Here is a 16,570-nt window from a genome sequence, read left to right as displayed (position 1 = left end):
AAAAAATGAATTCTAAAAAGGAAGTAATTTTTTTTGTAGTATGGATTTTAATTAAATTAAAAGTTTGAGAAAAATTAAGGAAAGTCCTAAAGTTCTCAGCTGAGGACTCCAGTCGACCTAAGGTGTGTTGCTTGTGAGTCGGGGGCTGGGTGGAGGACCAGCTCCAGTTGATGTTAAGCATCTTAACTGAGACCGGGCCCAATAAGAACCGGAGTGACCGAAACGAGGCCCCACCAGTCTGGCATAGGACCTGGCCCTGGGCTTATGGCTGCTGCCCTCAGCCAGTTGCTTCTGTGGCTTGTTGGGAGTTAATGTGACACTGAAGGCTTGCCAGGATCCCTGAGCTCCACCTCCATCGGCCTGGTAGGTCAGCTGGGCTTGGCCTGACTCCAGAGAGCTGGTGGCAAGCTTGCCCGGCGTCTCAGTTGGAGCGGGCACCATAGCCAGGGTCCCGCACACTTTCAGTGGGCTGCATGGGCTGAGGCAGCGCGGGGTGGAAGATCTCCTGGCTGTGGCTGTCGATCCACCTTCTCAGCTCCAGCAGTAACACTGGAGTCACTTTGGAAGCAGTTCCAAGGAATGCGCCAGGAACACAGGTGAGAGAGCCTGGGAGCTGTGGGGACTCGGGGGTGACAGGATGTTTCCAATGACAGAAAGTGTGCGGCTCAGCAGTCAGCAGTCGTGTCCTTTCCTTGAGTTCCAGAGTTACCTGCAGTTGTTTTCTGCTAGTGGAAGTGGGAAGTGGTTCAGGGATGTAGTTCTTCTTAACTTCTTGATCTTCAGGACTCAGCAATCAACATCACCTCCTTCAGAAAGCCTTCCCAACTCACAGGACACCCATCTATTTTGCATTCAAGGTGCACTGTACTCCTCATGTGATCTTTTCTTCCTTACATTGTAAATGTCTGAAGCAGCGGCAAGACCTCCAAGTCTACACCTTTAGCTTGAGGTTTTTAGAATTGTTTGTCAGGGGACCTCCCTCGGGGATCCACTCACCTTACATAACGGACCCCATGTTTGGGGTTCCTGATACTGACATGAGGCAAGAGGCCAAGCCAGGCAAATGGCTGTTCACTTGGGTGCATTAGTACACACACACACACACACACACACACACACACACACACACACAGAGAGAGAGAACAACGAAATTTCAAATTGTCCCCCAATACTAAAACAATATAGAACCAATATGGGACACAGGCTAAAACCTGGACATTGTAAGCCTCTCTGCTCTAACCTTTAGGTGTTGGTGTGTGTCTGTGAATGGTTTTTTGGCTGCTGTTATAGACTGCTGTCCTTTGAGCTGATCTTGAAATCAGAGAATATGTTTCCATACACACAGGACCCTTACGAGAGCGGGCCTGTTGACATTTCCTTGGAGAACGCTGATATAGTTGAGTTTCTATTGCTGTGATCAACACCATGAACAAAAGAACTCGGAGAGGAAAGGGTTTATTTCAGCTTACAGCTTGGCTCTGCCTCATGATGTGAAGTCAGGAACTCAGGGCAGGAATCTCGAGACAGGAACTGAGGCTGAGGAGGATTGCTGCCTACTGGCTTGCTCAGCTTATTGTCTTGTACGACCCAGGACCACCTGCCCAGGGATGGCACCACCCACAGCTGGGCCTTTCCATACCAATTGCCAATTAAGGAAATGCATGATAGGTTTGCCCACAGGCCAACTTGAGGGGAGCTTTTTCTCAGCTGAGGTCCTCTCCTTTTAAATGACTCTGGCCTGTGTCAGGTTGACAAAACCCAACCAACACAAAGGTGTTGGGGAAGAATCATTAGACTCTCACCTGAGAACCCAGCCAGCTCTCCCTCCCACACCAGCTGCAGGTGATTCTGTCCCAGCTGGTGTCTCCCGGTGATAGGAGAGTAACTGAAGTTGGGACCCTGCCTCTGCAGTTTGGAGAATTCATCACTCATGCCACTGTTTGTGGGTCACCCCTCACCCCCCTGTAAGGAACTCTAATAAGTCCACCAGTTCACCAAGATGGACTTGGATGGAACTGTCCCTCTGGTTTTGCACCAGTGCGCCTCCCCCCCCCGCCAGGTGAATAGAGGTTTTCCAAGCCAGGCCTGATCTTAGGAGGGTCCCGTGCAGATCATCACAGCTGCTTTGATTTCAAGTTGGAAACACAACGCCCAGCCAGGTCTCCCAACTGGACCCGTTTTCTTCATTTCTTTTGTGTGTATGTACGTGTGCAGGTGCACATGTGTGCATGCATGCATGGAGGCATGTGTCACCCCTGTTGTTGTTTTTATTTAGTGTTCTCTGTGTGTGATGCAGGCATGCCTCTCCCAGCATACATCTGGAGGTCTGAAGAGAGCTTGAAGCAATCAATTCTCTTCTTCCACCAAGTGGGTCCTGGGGAAGGAACTCAGGTCTTCAGGTGGTACCTTTACCCCTTGAGGCTCCTCACCAGCCCTCTTACCTTGTTTTCTGAGACACAGTCTCACACCGATCTGGCAAGGCTGGCTGGTCCCTGAGCTTCAGGGATTCTCCTGTCTCCACTGTGTCACTCCCGGGACTACCAGCACACACCAGCATGCCTGGTGTTTCTTTTTACATAGGTTCTGGGGTTTGAACTCAGATCTTTGTGCATGCAAGGTAAGCTTTCCAAGTGAGCTATCCCCACAGCTCTTATCTCCTTATTCTTCTGCTCTGTCTGTTTTTCTTCTTTCTCAGGTTGGAACTATTTTCTTGTCTGTAGTATTCCACCCCTCATCGCTATTAGTGTCTTAATTCATTTTACTACTGCAAGTCAGAAAAGTAAGGGGCCCTCTACTCTGGGCAGGAGTTTCTGTTTCTTTCTGTTTCCTAAGCTCATCTCTGACTATATTAAACAACAAATCAGGAACCTCACAGTGCAAGTGTTCTTCTCCTGCCCACAGATCACAATGAGCCACAGAGAAGATTCATGGCTTCCCGCTAGCATAATTTCTGGACGTTATTATGCTAGGGAAGTGTCTGTCTCTTGCTTGGCTTTGCCTGTCGTATTCTAAAACCCTCCTCTTGCTCTGGCCTTCACTCTCACTTTTCATTTCTCCTGGATGCAGCAATGAGGGATGAAGGCGAGTGGGAAGATGTTCACCCAGGCACATCGGTGTGTGTGTGTGTGTGTGTGTGTGTGTGTGTGTGTGTGTGTGTCTGTGTGTAGGCAAGAGATCAGCGTTGGGTGCCATTGGGCCATTCCTTAGGTGATGTTCACCTTGTTCTTTGAGACAGGGTCTTTCACCAGCCTGGAACTCATCAAGCAGGCTAGGCTGGCTGGTCAGTGAGCCCCAGAGCTCCCCCCATGTCTCTGCAGGCTCTGGGAGCACCAGTGTTCACCACCACACCGAGTTTTAAAATGTGATTCCTGGGGACTAGACTCAAGTGCTTATGCTTGTAATGTAGGCATTTTCATCCTCCGAGTCATCTTGCTAGTTCATCCCATAGGAAAAACAATCTGAAGGCAAGAACTGTGGAGCCTCACAAGCTCATGCTCAGTGAGCTTTCTTATGCGGTTCTGGACCACCTGCCTAGGGATGGTGCTGCCCATAGTGGGCTGGGCCCTCCCACATCAAATGACAATTAACACAACCCTCCACAGATATGCCCACAGGCCAATCTGATCCCTCGGTCATTTCATCTTAGAAGACTCTAGGCTGTGTCAAGTTGGCAACTAAAGCTAACTAGGAGGGGGACCAGGCCTTCAACACATAAAATTTGGAGGACATATTGTGTCTAAAAACCATAGCATCACATTTTCAGTGTCCTACCACCATTCTCTTAAGTATTTGCTTCTTTTGCATAAGCTAAGTGGGCGTGGGAGGCTTTCACCAGCACCAGCAGGGGAGGGTGGTTTATTGACCTATCTTCATCTTTTCCATTTTAGATTCAGCAATATCCATTCCTTCCAGCTTTTTTTTTTTTTTTTTTTTTTCCCTACTTGGTCCCCTCTCCTCTACATGATGCAGATTTTCTCTCTGCTGAGCTAGATTCTTGGAGTTCTTTGAGTCTCTGGGAGAAACAGCACTTGGCTGATTTATAATTTGAATATAAACATTTGAACACTTGGTCCTCGTAGGGTGGTGCTGTTTTGGGAGCTGGTAGACTGTTGGGGGTATATGTTCTAGCTGGTAGATATAAGCTACTAGGGATGGACTTCGAAAGTCATATTCTAGCTCTGCTTCAAAACTTATCAGGGTTTTGTGCACAAGCCAGGAGCTCTGATTACCATGGACCCAACTGTAACACCATGCCTTCCCCTTCGTGGTAAGCCAAATACATCTTTAAGTTGCTTCTGGTAGGTACTTTGTCACTGAGATAATAAAAATAACCAGTATTGCCACCAGTGGTCTTTACCTCTGAGAAGTTGATTTCCAAGCCTGGTGTTAAAGAATGGTCTCTTTCCTCCACGTATAGCATGACACCATCTTGGAGTAGAGAGTAACTTGGGTCAGCAGACATGGCAACTAAAGCAGAATAAGACAGTGATACACAGGTCTGCGGTCATGGAAATGGAGCTGTTGATACTCCCTAGTAGGTAGATGAGAATCATAGGACCCTGACCTGGGAGTCTAGTCACTATTCCTTTCTGCCCTCCAGAAGCTGCAAAGAATCCTGGGAAATGCTAAACTATCAGGAAGTGGAAAGTTCACTGGGAGGAGGATTCCATGTTGCAGGTTACCATTCATGCTGGGGTGGAAATTTGCAGCTGTTTTGGGTCATGCATGTTCTTGTATGTAATCCCTCACATGTGCTCTGTGAGTAAGCTCAGTAAAATCATTCAGTAAAACTTGGTAAGTTGGGCTTTGGTGCCTTGATGGGAGTGAATAGTCATTTGTTCATGGCTACCCAGGAAAGTTAGTGTGACACCTGAGAAGGCAAATGAGGTTCTAGTCTCAGCCTCCAAGACAACCTGTCTAGGTGTTGAGCACAACATGACATGGACTCTGTCCCCTCTGGGTCTCTAGGCTGGGTCTTTCAGGAGTGAGCTAAGTGGCTGAGCAGTTCATAGTCACCAGAATGGAAATGTTCATTAGAGTAGAATAGAAGAACAGGCAATAAGGAGTGGGTATCTTCTTGCTGGTAATTAAAAGCAGTGTTGTGTGTGTGTGTGTGTGTGTGTGTGTGTGTGTGTGTGTGTGTGTGTGTATCAGATGAGTGTCAGGTGTCTACTTCTATTTCTGTACAGGATGGACTTAATCCTTTGAGAAAATGTCTCTCTGAATGTGGAGCAGGTGTCTTTCTCCTAGGCTGGGTAACCATAAGCCCCAGAGATCCTCCTGTCTTTATCCCACACAGTGGCTGGCTTGTAGCCTACCTTGTTATGAGCTGGGATTTGAACTCCAGCCCTTAGTCTTGCTCAACAAGTGCTCTTAACTGCTGAACAATCTCTGCAGTCCCTTCTTGTTAACAAAAATAACACTTAAAACATTGGTGGTTCTTGGGTTGTGGCAGTTTGTCAGTCACTTTTCTGTGCTTTTTAAATTTTCTATGACGTGTGTATAGTTGCATGTGCATGGACAAGGCTTAATTAAGGTCAAGTGAAAACAGACCTTAAGTCCAACAGGTCCAAAAGTCCAACCCTTGAGTAAACTAGTTCAAATAGTTGGGCTGGTACAATTTGTGACACACAGGGACATATTAGTTGCTTTTCTCGTTGCAGTGAACAAAGTACCAGACTGGAGCAGCTTAAGGGGAGAGGGTTTATTGTGGCTCACAGTCTGAGGGTATACAGTCCATCATGGCAGGGAGAGCATGGTGGTAGAGGCATGAGGCAGCTGGTCACATGGCATCCACAGCCAGGAAGCAGAGATAGATGCTGGGGCTCTGCTCACTTCCTCCTTTTCATTCAATCTAGGGCCCCAGCTCACTGATAGCACCAGCCATGTCCAGGATAAGTCTCCTCATCTCAATTAACTGTAGTCTTAACTCCAATTAACTGCCTCACAGACATGCCCAGAAGAGTGTCTCTTAGGTGATTCTAGACCCTAAGTGGATGATATTAACTACCTCAGAGGGCTCTTCTGTTTAGGGAATGAGTTTGGGGTGTCCTAGGAGCCTCCAGCCCTTCTCTGTTTAAGGCTCCCTGTGTGGCTTCTGTGCTGTGGCCAGGAAGGGCTGGCTTGGTGCTGTTCGTGCCGCTGCTGGGGCGGTCCTCTGCTCAGAATTCGTCTGTTCCTCCAGGCTCACGGTCATTCCGTAGCTCTGACTTCATGGTGGGTTTCCCGGGTATGGATCCAGGAGACTGGGGCTGCTGACATGTGTCAGATAAACTCTCTCTGAGCCTCCTTTCCACCGGCTCTCTGTGTCTGTGCCACTGGCTCCCTGACGGATGTGTTTCCGTGGAGGCCGGCGGCAATGGCTTTATTGTTGATTTTGGCGTCTTTTTCAGGCTGAGATGAAAGGGTATCAAGCCTTGGAGCATCAAGAAGATGGCCTTGCCTGATGACACTGGCCTCATTTGGGGAAAGGACATGCATTATCCGGAGCGCTGGGCTGTGGAGTTTCTAGTCAGACAGGCAAGCTGCGCAGCCAGCTGTGTTGGGCCAAAGGTCACACGGATGGAGTGAAGTGGCATATTAAGCCATTTTGTGAGCTGTTTATCCTCTCAGGAAGCCATGTGGGGGTAGCTCCCGGCCTCCCCGGGATTTTTGTGTTACTCAGAAAGCACCACAGCAGCCCAGCATCTATGTAGTCTGTGCCTGGATTTGGGGGGCGGGGGGCTTCTGTTGAAAGGTGCCATCCAGCCTGAGCCATCCAGCCTCCAGCTTCATGCTGTCAGCTCTGAGTGTCTGCCAGGAGTGAGCCTGGGGACTCCTGAAAGTCCCTCAGAGAGGGGGTGGGGGGGTCACTGGACCCTCACCTGGGATTCAGCCATTTCTTCCAGCCAATCAGAGTGCCATTTTCTTAGTTGCTTGTTGGGGGGTGGTTCTGGGGACAGGCTCTGGTGTGTAAGCTGAAGGAGGCTGGAGGAGGGAAAGCTCTGTCTCAACACAAGGAGAGCGGTGACTGTCCGTGGAGACAGCTTCCAAAGCCACCTCCACAGGTCACCGCAGTCACAATGGGCTATCACAGTAACACCCGAGAGCTGGCGAGGTGTGGCGGTACACACCTGTAACCCAGTACTTAGGAGTGAAGCTAAGACTGTACTGCAAGTCCAAGGCTAGCCCAGGTTATTCAGAGAACTTGCGGGGCTGGAGAGATGGCTCAGTGGGTAAGAACACTTACTGGAAAGGCGTGAGAACATGGGTACAGGTCTCTCAACACTCATGAACAAAGCCAGGTGTGGCTGGGTATGAGCCTGTAACTTCATCGCTATGGGGGACAGAGACAGTAGGATCACTGGGGCTGGCTGGCTGCCAGCCTAACTCTGGTTTAGTGAGAAGCGCTGTCTCAGAGGCATATGAGAGTGGCAGAGCCGAGTACTTGATGTGTATGCATAGGTGTGGACACACACCCTGGACCATGAACAGTTAAAAAAAAGAAGATGTGAGTTGATCCTGAATTTAGATCTGGCTTTGGGTTAAGACTTTGCCCAGGTTCTATAGAACTTATACACATATGCGTACACATCTCCAGGGGCAATAAGGGCAAACACAATCTTCCCTGTACTGTCCTTCACAAGATGAGACAAACAACGTTTTACTCTTCTAGGGCAGTCTGAAGGTGGACACTTTACCTCTTGTGGTCTGAAGCTTCATCACTCGCACATCCCATAGTCCTGGCACCTGTGTTCTGTTGGAGTTCCATTTCTTTCTTTTCCTTTTTCTTTATTTAGGGAAATGGATTTTTTTTTCTCAGACAAAGTCTCATCCAACTCAGATTGACCTGGAACTTTCTATGTAACTGAAGCTGGTCTTGAACTCCTGATCCTCAAGCGCTGGAATACAGCTGTGCACACTGCCATTCTTGCTCTGGAATGCTTTCTCTTTACATTCGTGATCTATCATTTAAAAAAGTTATTTGTGTGTGTGTGTGTGTGTGTGTGTGTGTGTGTGTGTGTGTGTGCATCACACATGGAAAGCCAGAAGTCAACCACAGGTGGCCTTCCTCAGAAGCCACCATACTTTTTCCTTCCAGACAGGGTCTCTCACTGGGACCTGGGGCTTGCCAAGTGGGCAGGACTGGGTGGCATCTTGCCTCAGTGATCCTCCTGGTGCCACCTCCCCAGCGCTGGGATTACAGTGTCCATCACCACAGCACATTCTGCTGTGTGGCTGCTGAGGATCAAGGCTTTCGCACTTGTGCAGCAGATGACTTTACCAACTGAGCCATCTCCCTGGCCTCCTTAATTTCCACATAAATAAATATATACATGGTATACAAATAACTTCTGTTTATAAATATTTACTGTATAAGACCATAAACATATTACACTTTCCATTTCATTAATAACCGTTATGTATGCATTTGTAATAACTTAAATGCGCACTAACCAGTAAATACACCACTTTTCCTTTACATTGGTGACCTGAGCAACAGTAGATAGAGTGGGACCAGGAGCCTTTGGTTCTGAATTTGGACACATGTGGCCATGTCTACAGGCTCAACTTCAGAAAATGTAGCTCAGCAGAGGCCAAGGACAGAGGCTGACATTTTTCTCCTTCTATTTCTCACCCCATTTCACCTTTTTCCATTTCTCCTCTTCTTGTTTCTCTTCTTCCTACTCTTCCCACTCTCCTTTCCCCTTTTCCTCCTTTTCTTCCCTCTCCTCTTCTTCTTCCTCCTCTCTTCTCTCCCTCCTTTCTTTCCTCTTCTCCCACTTCTTTTTCATCCCTTCCTCCTCCTTTTTCTCTCCCCTTTCTCCTCTTTCCTCCTTTTCCTTTTTCTTCTTCTTCCCTCTTTCTTTTTCTTCTTTCTCCTTCCCCTATCTGCATCACTTTCTTCCCCTTTCCCCCAATCCTCTTCTTCCTTCTCCTTCTAGGTGGTGCTAGGGCAACACAATTGCTGTGCAAAGTGAGCACTGCACCACTTGAGCGACACTCCAAGTCTCGACAGCCTCCTAATGCTGTTCATTGAGTATTAGGTGGCTTGCTTCCTGTGACAGGGCTATAGGAGTAAGCTCTCTTAGCTTGTCAGTATGGGGACAGATCCACTGCTTATTTGGTGGGGTCATGTCTCTGTATCTATCTCAAGCTGACCTTGAACTCATTGTCCTCCTGGTTAAACCTTCTGAGTGCTTGAATTACAGGTGTGAGCCTCTATTCCTGGGCAACAGTTTATGTTAACCAATATTTGCTGGGGCCAGTGAAGAGTTCAGTGGGGTGAGGTGCTTGCTTGCTGCGTAAGCTTGACAATCTGAGTTCGATCCCTGGAGCCCACTTAAGAATAGAAAGAGAGAAACAGCCCCACACAGTTGCCCTCTGACCTTCACACACATGCTGCAAAATGTGTGCCCTTCAGCAATGACAACGACGACAGACAAATAACATTTTTAAAAGTTACTGCGAGCCAGCCCTGTGATAGGTAGGCTACACTGAACAAAGGCGAGAGACTTGTGTCCCTGTGGAGGGGGATGTTTGTCTCTTATGGAGCAATGCTTGCCTCCTATAGCGTGGGAGACAGTCTTCTGGGGGGGAACAATATCTACATGCTGGGCTGGCTGCTGTCAGGGGAGTAGGTACTCTTCTCTGCTTTGGGGATGGAGAAGAGAGAAAGGGTTTCAGAGAAACTGATCTTTGGGATGTTTCCCAGTTGTTGATAGATAATTAGGAGTTTACCAGGGGCCAAGGATGGTTACCTCCGAGCTGGCAGAACATGCCAAGGCCAGATTGTGGGAAGCTAGCCTCTTCCGGGCGTTGGGAGTGCTTCTTTGCATCTAGAACTATTTTTATCAGCTCGGAGCTGGAAGGAGAAGACGTGGTGAAAGGTAATTTCCTGCCAGCGGTTCCTTAAGAGACTTCAAGACAGATTGTGGCGTTTGATTTTTCTCTGGAATGACATGGAGGGGCATCATTTCTCTTTTAGAAAGGTTTATCTAATTGTTCTCCAACTGCAGCACCCCCCCCCCCCCCTTATCCTTATTTTAGTGCTGTTTAGGTTGACCAGTGGCCCATTAGATTGCTCAGTCATTGAAGGATCAAAGGCATCTCCCTGGGACTGGACCCAGATTGATGCTTTTGTGACTCCTCTCTCTCCAGGAGAAACAGATTGTCATAGTGAACCCCAGCTTCCCTCTCCAGTCTGACTGGGAACATTTTCTCTCCCTGACTGGAATAGTCCTGTCTCCATTCCTTGCTTTGTCTGGGAGTCTCTGACCCCCACTTTGAGTGCCAGCAGCAGGGGTTTCCAGTCACCCCAGCCACATGCATGATCCTGTAGTTCTGAGCACCATCATCTATCTCTGGAGGTTCCCCTCTAATCCTGAGCAGCTCAGTTTCCGTGAGGAGAGCCTCAGCCACCCCTGCGTGTTTCTTGTCTTTTACATTCGCCTCCATTGCAACTGTTGTTTTTATTCCACTCATGCATGTGAAGACATGTTTCTGTGTGGGGTGCACGTAAGGGTGGCATTGGTGTCAGATAGCAACAAGGTGGTACATAGGTTAGTTCCTATAATTTTGGATATAGGCACTCACATAAGCTTATAATGCGATATATACACATTATATATTGGAAATATATGTGATCAGAAAATGATTACAGAAAAGTTGCTTGGCTTGGCTTACACGAGTGCAGACCAAATCGTCCCGCAATGACCATCTGTATGCTCCCGCTAGCTGGAGGCCTCGGTAACACCCGCTGTCTTCCTCATGCCAGCATTCCCATGCTCCCGGAAGTGGGGGAGGAGGGCAGTGATGCAGCCCTCAGCTGAGGCTGCGTGATGGAGGCTTCCTGGAGAGAGTCTGGTGTACATCAGAGGCTGAAGCAGCTGGAGGCTGTTCATGGGTGGCAGCGGCTGCGGTAGAGCACAGGTAAAGAGGAAGAACCGAGCTCACGTGCCTGGCCAGCTTCTTCTTTCTCCTGTTTTTAAATTTATTATTGTTAGTCTTTTGTCCATCTTTGTTCCCAGCCTGTTGGGTAATGAGTCCAACACACTCTCAGGTCCAGTCTTCCTCTCGTTCACTCTCCCCCATGCCAGTCATCTCTGGAAATGCCCTCTAGGGCACTCCTAGGAGTGTGCCTAACTGACTTCCCAAGCATTCTTCAGTCTGGCCAAACTGCCAACAAAGATGACCCCGCATAGTTCTCCTGAGGGGGTTGTTATAGAATGAGGCTGGCCCCACCCCTTGGTCTGACATCCTGTTACTCACGGGGATCTCTCGTTCCTCATCAGCTTTACGTATTTCCAACCTCTTACCCACTGTCCCTCAGGCAGGTCGCCTGAACTCGGACTTCCAGATTCCAAAACCGGGAGCGGAGTCTCTTTTCTTTATAAAGCCTCAAACCTTAAGTCCTCTGTTTCAGCAACGACAAACAGGCTCGTTCATTCTCTTCAGCGTGCAGAGAGAAGAGGCTCTGTAGACCTTGCCTTAGAGAAGTTTCTCCAGGGTGGGTCCCACGCTCTTGTCTCCAAAGTGACTGATCTGTGTGAACATGCACGTGTATGTGTGTGTGTGTGTGTGTGTGTGTGTGTGTGTGTGTGTGTGTAACTGTCAGAGTACAGACCCCATCTGAGGTGTACTGAGAGATGGGTTCAGCCCCTCAAATTCCCTCACAGCTGCACTGTCCAAAGTATCGACACTATGTGTTACTATCAACCAGACACGCTGAGCACAGCTCAGTGACAAGTGCAGAAACTGCGCACACATTGCGTGGCTCTCCTCTCTTTGCTGGGGGTGGGGTGGGGCATTCAGGCCAATTGTCCTCAGATTTTTCTGTTGCCTCTTAATTTCTCTTTCTTGTCTTGAATGCATCAGATTTAAATTTAGGCTGGGAATATTTTTCTTTCTTGATGCCTGTAAATTTGGTATCATAATTGATAAATAGATAACACGGGGTTGTGCCAGCAGCCTCTAATGCGAGGAATGAGCTCAGATTTTTTTCTTTTTACTCTCTTATAATTTCATTTAATTGGTAAATGTTAACATACTCCAAAATGTGTACTTGGTGCCAGAACGTTCTGACTGAGGCTTAATCGTGACTATTAGAGCATTCCAATTTGGGATTTCCAAGGAAAAAAAAATTCTTGTCCAGTCAGGAAAACAAAAACCACACTAGATGTTCTAAACAGATGGCATTTACCACATGGGATCGGTTGCACAGAAATTGGAAAGTTGGACTTGCCCAGAAATTAGTAACTGCCAGAAGAGATACCAGCCTAGGAGAAGAGGAACCGAAGAAAAAAAATGTGATCCTACCTGGCCTGAGAAGGGCTCAATGGAGTTGTTAGTCAGACCTCTAGAGAGGGTACCAACTCAGGGGTCCTCCACTCCCCGAGGGTCATGGCTTTGACGCTGCTGTTTTCTCTGACATGGAGCAGACCAGTCCTTTTCCTCTCTAAAGGATACAAGGCTGGTGTTAGCAGTTATCCAAGGGCACTGAGGAGCTAAAGCTATGGCTAAGGGGCTTGCTGCTCGAGCTTGAAGACTTGAGTCTGAACCTCCAGCAGCTGTGTAAGGAGAGGTCTAGGAGCTTTGACTTTAGTGCCAGGGAGGTTGACGCAGGTAGATCCCGAGTGCTCGCTGGATGGAAGCCAAAACATGAGCAGCTTCAGCTTCAGTGTGGGACCCTGTCTCAAAGGTAAGGTGGGTTGAGCTGGAGAGACAGCTCAGGAATTGAGGGCATGGGTGGCTCTTGCAGAAGACCTGGGTTCTGTTCCCAGCAGTCACCTGTAACTCCAGTTCTAGGGAACCTGATACTTTCTTCTGGACATCCTGAGCGTTTGTCCTCACATGTGCACAAACCCACATAGAGACACGCACAAGTACCCGTAATTTAAAATAGGGAAGAAAACTTAAAAGGTGGAGAAATCATTAAGAAGAATGCAACATTGACCTCTGATCACCACGTGCTCCTCATGCAAACATACCCTATTGGGGGTGGGGAGAAGAAGGGGAAGAAGAAGAAGAAGAAGAAGAAGAAGAAGAAGAAGAAGAAGAAGAAGAAGAAGAAGAAGAAGAAGAAGAAGAAGAAGAGAAGAAGAGGAGAGAGACAGAGACAGAGACAGAGAGAGAGAGAGGAGACCCTGAGGTCCTGGGTCAACCTTTCACAGCACCGCCTCCCTCCTGCAACTTCCTCTGCTTGAATCTAGCAGGAAACCAGCAAGCAGACAGGATATGGTGGCACATGCAGTCTAGAGACCCCAGGCTCTAAGGGTAGCCTGGAGCTGGGGACAGCAGTTAATAAAAAGCAGATTTATGGACAGGCCACAAAATGGTTCCCACTTCGGTAAATACTAGCATCTCCTGGTGTCACAGAACCTTCCTGGGTAAAGGTCTAGTCACCCTAAATAGAGAGGGTCCAGCCGACTAAGGGAAGGTCAGCCTGGTGAAGTAGATGTGCTCCAGAGGAGGAGCCCGCTTACAGGAGCGTGGGCAAGTCAAGGGTCACACTCCTATCTCGGAAGTACATAGGCTCTTCTAAGGGGGGAACGCTCTTGCAATCTTGGGGAGTCAGAGGAAGGTCCTGTGAGGTTTGCAGACCCTCTTCTCCTGCCTTGGCAAGGGAATGTTAACAGATGCATTCCCCTAGACCTAGCTATTTGATGTAGAGTTCTGATGATTTTCTGCCATGACTGCAGGCCAGTGACCCTGGGAGGCCACCATAGACTACCACCTTGCCCGGTGATAGAGATGGTCCTACCAAGCCTACAGAAAACAGCTTATGCCACACCTGGGTTGTATTGAGATGAGCTTAATCCACAGAAAGGAGAGAGGCAACCTCCCATGGGTGCACTCCCACCTGTCAATCACTAGGGAAAGGACACATTATCCTCATTCTTTCCTTCCTTCCTTCCTTCCTTCCTTCCTTCCTTCCTTCCTTCCTTCCTTCCTTCCTTCTCTTCTTTCTTTCCTTTATTCCCTACCTTCCTTCCCTTCCTCTCTCCCTCCCCTTCTCCCTCTCTTCTTTCATTTTACTTCCTCCTCCCTCCCTCCCTTTCACTCTTTTCTTCCTTCCCACCACCCTTTCTCCCTTCTTTCACTCCTTCCTTCCTTCCTTCCTTCCTTCCTTCCTTCCTTCCTTCCTTCCTTCCTTCCTTCCTTCCTCTCACTTTATAACTCAGGCTGGCCCGGGAACTCTTGATTCTAGAGCCTTCATTTTTCTAAGTGCTATTATTGTAGTTCCATGGCACCTAGCAGGCTTGTTTTCTGTAGGCACAGGGAAGAGGCGGCCATATAGAAACTTCCTTGAGAGACACAGGGCAAGGAAGTGCATAGAACTTGTGTCCAAAAGGGGAACATCAGATTATCTGTGGAACAAGCTCTCACTGTGTGGAGGGGTGCTGTGGCCTACACAGCATGCACAAGAGGGTGATGGCGCTGCAGATATCTGGCCATGGGTACCAAGCAGAGGGCAGGTGCCTTCCATCGCTGGAAGCTGCAGGGATTTTTTTGGTAAGCCCCGGGTGAAGTCTAGAATGTGACTCTCTCTTTGCCACCTGGGCCAGATGCAGGGACCACTTCTCAGGGGAGAGGTGGGATTGAAGAGCTTATCCACATCTCACTGTCCCTCATCTGCTTGAAGGCCTTGTGTGTTGTTTTATGATTCTTTTTCTAAGTGCATACTCTCTTCACTGGGCTGTTGCAATCATCCAAGGTTTGGTTTAGCTCAAGGCTGCTATAACTGGATGAGCTTTTGTAAAATCCCTATCTCCTCTCTGCTTCCTCTTTCCATCAAGAGCATCGATGGATTAGTCTGACCGACCTTGTCATAATAGGAGTCACAAAGGCAGGTTTAGGAGAAGAGCATCTCGCACTTGACTCTTGTGTCCTAGGGAGGGATCTGAGGCTCTCCCCTCATACCGCCGTCCTTAGCACTCACTCAGACACGTACACCGGGGACTGCTGAAATTATTCTGTGTTCTTACCAAGGGAAGAGGAGATTAAAAATCTAGGCAAGGGCTGGGAGGGTGACTTGCTTGGTATAATGCCTGTGATGGAAGTAGGAGACCTGGGTTTGAATTCCAAGTACGCATATCAAAAAGTAGGCATGGCAATGTGTGCTCATCATGCAAGAACTGGGGAGATGTGGACAGGAGGATCCATGGGGCTTATGGGCCAGGCAGCCTAGCCAAATAGTTGAGCTCCAGGCCATTGAAAGAGATCCTATCCTAAAGAATGAGGTGGAGAGCAATACAAGGAGACACTGGACCTTGAGCCCTTAACTCTGCACACACCCCTTAACATGCATCGGCCCCTTCCATACACATATTCACAGACAAAGTGCCTGGTAAGGTGCTACTAGACGTCCCGATTAAAGACTTGAGACTGAGGCATGGAATGGCCATGGAGAAGACCACAGAGAGGCCAGTGGCTGCCTTAGCAGGAGCAGGGGAAAATAACATAGGGTCAAAGAGTGTCTGCTGAGATGGAACCAAAAGTTAGCATAGTTCCTGGAGCTGGAAAGATGGCTCAGCAGCCAAACATGCTTCCTGTTCTTCTAGAGGTCCTGATTTTAATTTCCTGAACCCACCTTGGACTCATGTAACGCTGGAATGCCTGTAACTCTGGCTCCAAAGGATCTAGCACCCTCTTCTGGCCTCTGCAGGCACTGCACTCATATGCGCATGCCCGCATAAAATAAAAATAAAACAAATCTTTTGTTAATATGGTGTTTAATGAGGTCTGTGCTCTCTCAGAAGTGGCAGGAACTCAGGAATTAAGGAGAAATTTCACACAGTGAGGTCCTTTTCTTGTGTTTGTGGCCATCTAACTCTAGGTTTACTCTATTGGCCAACCTTGATGTCACTGATTTTTCTGGTCACATTCCTATTAGCTAGCAGTGTAAGGAGCATGAACCTAGCATTGGAAGGTGGTGGGGAGGCAGGTTCTGGATGTGAGTGGATGTGTGTGTATACTCAAATAGGCTTCTGTGTGTGTGTGTGTGTGTGTGTGTGTGTGTATGTGGCTAGACCTGCATGTGTGAACACAGGCATATCTACATGGACTGGTATGTGTGCACATACATATTTATCTTTTTGGTTATGAGCCTAGCCTTTAACAGGTGAGCCATCTCTCTAGCCCCACTTAGGTACACAGTTTTATGTGTGTGTGTGTGTGTGTGTGTATGTGTACACAGGCAGGCATGTGTGTGCAAGGGCAGGCTTGTGTATGAATGTGCACATTCTACAGAGGTTGTCCTCAAGCAATCCTCTCAGAACAGAAACTCCCTCCCACTCTCCCTGACCAGTGTCCTGTCCAGGCTCCTATGGGGACAGGGTGCCCTTGATGCTACCTGCCTGCCCCCCCAACCCCCAGCACGGTCCTTTCCCCTGGCCAGAGCGAACAGCAGGCACAGCATTGGTACTCACTGATGTGGGCTGTGCCTGGTACCATGGTCCAGTGTCCCAACCTCATAGCCCAAGAGACCCCTGCATGGACAGCCCCGTTCCTTGTCCTGCTGGCTCCGTCTGCGCGCTGGAACTAGCAGTCTGCAGGAAGCTTTTCCAGCAGCCGAGAGCAGCAGCCAGGA

General features: G+C 48.5%; 1 protein-coding gene and 1 long non-coding RNA gene across 2 annotated transcripts in view; one reads left to right on the top strand and one right to left on the bottom strand.

Annotated features, from left to right (window-relative positions):
- Positions 1 to 398: 398 nt before the first annotated feature.
- Caln1 (calneuron 1) overlaps positions 399 to 16,570 on the top strand; it is a 444,621-nt gene continuing 428,449 nt past the window's right edge. The window contains exon 1 of the mRNA XM_060382256.1: positions 399 to 596. The gene's annotated coding sequence lies outside the window, so the exon portion shown is untranslated. The remainder of the gene's footprint in view (positions 597 to 16,570) is intronic.
- Positions 8,338 to 16,558, bottom strand: LOC132653669 (uncharacterized). Its single transcript, XR_009591450.1, has 3 exons — positions 16,410 to 16,558; positions 12,298 to 12,436; positions 8,338 to 10,960 (listed from the first exon to the last, which is right to left on the bottom strand). It is a non-coding gene; the product is annotated as an uncharacterized LOC132653669 (long non-coding RNA).

The sequence above is a fragment of the Meriones unguiculatus genome, chromosome 4 (genome assembly GCF_030254825.1).
Source record: "Meriones unguiculatus strain TT.TT164.6M chromosome 4, Bangor_MerUng_6.1, whole genome shotgun sequence".
Lineage (NCBI taxonomy): Eukaryota > Metazoa > Chordata > Mammalia > Rodentia > Muridae > Meriones > Meriones unguiculatus.
The sequence above is the reverse complement of the archived record's forward strand: the minus strand, read 5'-3'. Positions and strand labels throughout refer to the sequence as shown.